Source organism: Cupressus sempervirens, chromosome 6 (genome assembly GCF_028749045.1).
Source record: "Cupressus sempervirens isolate cs-2001-9-10 chromosome 6, ASM2874904v1, whole genome shotgun sequence".
In the NCBI taxonomy this organism is placed as follows: Eukaryota; Viridiplantae; Streptophyta; class Pinopsida; order Cupressales; family Cupressaceae; genus Cupressus; species Cupressus sempervirens.
This window is the reverse complement of record NC_143123.1, coordinates 680,516,095-680,519,549: the sequence shown is the minus strand read 5'-3', so window position 1 is coordinate 680,519,549 and position 3,455 is coordinate 680,516,095. Positions and strand designations below refer to the sequence as shown.

Sequence of the window (3,455 nt, the reverse complement as noted above, 5' to 3'; positions counted from 1 at the left end):
GTTGTGTGCTCCTCATTTTAAATTAAAATATCAAAACGAGAAAGCCCGTGTTGACATACGAAAAGGTCCAGCTTCGAAGTCACCGAACGGAATAAATCCGCCAATTGACGTTAAATTAGTGTCTTTCGTGGAGGCTCCCAGAAGTTCTCCCATGTGAAAACTATTTCCAATCTTCTAATTCGAAAGTCTTATTCTTTCTTGACGGCGGTTTTTTTAATAGTTTTTAACTGGAATACAAAGCATGAATGGCGATGAACAATTTCCGAATCATTTCTGGTGTTTAACTTGCATTACACGATTTTCTGAGGCGTCAAGATGGAAGCTATAATACCTCCCCATTCCCCACTCAAATCCTTAACTCAGTATCGAAATTCCTGTTGATATACTTGAATGGCGGAATTCCAAGATTTTCTTCCAATAATGGCGGAGAAATTGAGCGGTACCGTTTTAATGTCGGCGCTGTGAAAAGGGTTTCGTCTACTGGCGGATCCCCAAATGGGTTTGATTACAGCAGAGAGCATGACGAAAAATTCTGCTATTTTAGGGGTGGAATGTTTGATTGCGGTGACGGAGCTTTGAGTGAGCATGCATTTTCTGTTGTAATGATTCGACTTGGCTCTTCTTTCATGGCGGAGGCTGAAAATTGGCTGCTCAAAGCCCTAACCGATGAATTGGAAGAAAAAACACTCAAATAGTTGTGATCTTGAAGAAATTAAGATCAGATAAATGTTTAACTTGAGTGCATCTTGGATAGATTATATTTAAATTCCCTCTGTAACTCTTCAAAACGGTTTTAACTTTGTGAAGCTCGTAACTGCTTCCTTCGTATGGCGGTTTGGCAAAACCTCTGCATATCCTGTAATTTCCTCCAATGAATTCTGGTGAACTTGTAATATTATTGCTCAAAAACATACAGTTGAAATGGTTCAAATTTCACCCAAACACTAATTTGAAAAAGTTCATATTTTCTTTAAAACAATTCTTTTAATTTTACATCTTGAAATAAACTAGCAATTGCACAATGGATATGCCAAATAAAGGAAAGTCAAATATGTTGTTTTTTCCTAGGACGAGTTCAATCAGGAACTGATGTAGTACTAATATTGAATCTTGCTGTTATCAGTAATAGGCAGAGCAGACAATTCTTGATGCAAATTGGCAACCTTGTTTAAAATCTTGAAAGATTAGTGTTGCCATTGGGGTGATTTCAGTTCCCCTTGGCAATAGGCATCTTGAAGGAACCTCATTCCAATCGTTTATTCACAAGACATTGAAGAACGGTTGGTCCTTAATTCTATATATAGTAGAGATGGGAGCATTTGCATTTCAACAATTATAGTTTGTTTGTCAAATGGACATGCAAGGAGGCATCCAAGGAGTTTGCAAATTCCTTTGAAGGGTGGATAAGTGTCAAAGCCTAGTTAGCAACTTTTTTTCTTCAGATTGAATTGATTAAAATATCATAACAAAATTCTATTAGAAGAGCCATTATTTTATGAAAGTTTTTTTCTACAAGATCGACTAGGAATCAAATTTCAATCCAATAGATTGATAAGCATAAAAGGCTCCCTCACTGGTTAAATTGGAAAAATTGTCATTGAAGCATTGGAGAAAGGACATCTTGGAGAAAAATTGGGGAATAGGCACTTTTATAGGGTTTGATGCAAAATCCGTCTTTGAAAGATCAAAGACAATAATTATCTTGGTCAACCTAGAAAAAATTATAGATTCCTAGAAAGTTTGGAGATCTCAATAGCAAAAGATAGTTACTAAAATGAACACAAGGGGAGGAAGATGCATCTTAAGCAAAAGTTATATTGCAAGTTGCTTGAAAGCAACAAAGAAATAAATGAGCAACTATCTCTAGCTACCTTGGGCGAAGGGGATCATAGTAAGAAGGCACATCAAAGAATCAACCTAACATGAGCTCTCAAGTACTCTAGGATGACAACTTGACCCCCCAGATTAAAGCATCGAGAGAGGCTCCAGTAGTTGAATTGGATGAGAGCAATGGGGAAGAATTCTTTGAGGAGAACATAACAAATGAGGAAATAGAAATTGCAAATGAATTAGCAAGTATTGCAAGGCCTTTTCCCCATAATAATGAGGAATCATATTTATAATCCTTTGTTGACAAAAGCTTCCCAACAGATCTCAACTTCAAAACTACAAAAGTTTCCCAAAAGAACTCAGCTTTTGAAACTTTCCTACACAACTCTTTTAATAACATTTAATATTTGGCTTAGGCATAACCCTCCAATGATGACTCAACCCTCGACTTAAGTGAAGTTATAAAGTTAAATTATAACTTTATAATAAGTCATTTAATAAATTAATAATAATTTGGCCACTAAATATATAATAACTCCCAAAATACTAATCATTTAAATATGTCGTCTGAAATAGGAGTCACACATATTATTTCTCCATGTGACCAAATGTACTTCCCAAAAATAGAAAGGGTCCATCTCAATCGACACCCAACTTACCACAAATAGTAAGCACACAAAACTAAGCACATACAAAGTCCAATCTGAGCCAAACGAAGACCAACCTATAGCTTTCTAAATTGTGGAGAAAATAAGACCGTCCCAAGCCAAGCCACTGCCTCAAAAAACCCTCTATCCACAATAATTAGCCTACAAGGATCACAATAATAGGCTAATCCCTGAAACTCTGATATTAACTAAAATGGGAAAATTACATTGACTCTTGCAAGTAAAGCTCTCACAATCTATAAAAGGACATTGATACAAATTGAAATGCATTTAAAAACAAGTACCCTTGCAGGTTAGCAGATGAGGAAAAATGTTCTCAGCTCAAAATTGCAGAAAAGGAAGAAATTTGTAGCTAAAAATCGCAAAAGGGAAGGAAAAACAAAGAGCTTTTCTGGATCAAATTCATTAATTACTTACAGAATATTGATTTTTAAATCTTCATTCAAGCTCGCAGTGCTAATAATCAGTTCTAAATCATAGGTTTTTCTCTGATTTTCTTGAGTTTTCATAAAAAGAAGGTAATACCTAACATTTTGAAAATCAGATTTTAGGAATGTTATTTGTAGATTTCACAGAATTTCCAATCTTAACTCCTTTCTTTCTCTCTTTTGAAGGTTAAAATACTTAAAATCCATCAATAAAATCAAAACAGGAGTATATTCTTGTTCCTTAAGCCTTTACATGTCACTAATTATGAGTTTCATACAAGTACTAGGTTTCCACAAAGAAATAATGGAGTTTCAATGAGGAAAGAACAAGTTAAGAAGGTGCTTAAAGGGTTCTACCCATGTCACCTAAATGGAAGAGGGTTGGAGACACGAACTTTGAACAATTCAACATTGTTCAGTATAAGAAAAAATAGTTTGGTTGTAATGTCCCCATTTTTACGTATCCCTTAGTGTCAGTACTAGCTAGCAAGATTGGCCTATTAGTGGGGTCTCGAAGATGAATGAGACA

The 3,455-nt window shown here is 35.3% G+C and overlaps 1 pseudogene; it reads left to right on the top strand.

Annotated features, from left to right (window-relative positions):
* Positions 1 to 323: 323 nt before the first annotated feature.
* LOC149554020 (calcium-binding protein KIC pseudogene) lies at positions 324 to 979 on the top strand (annotated as a pseudogene).
* Positions 980 to 3,455: the final 2,476 nt, after the last annotated feature.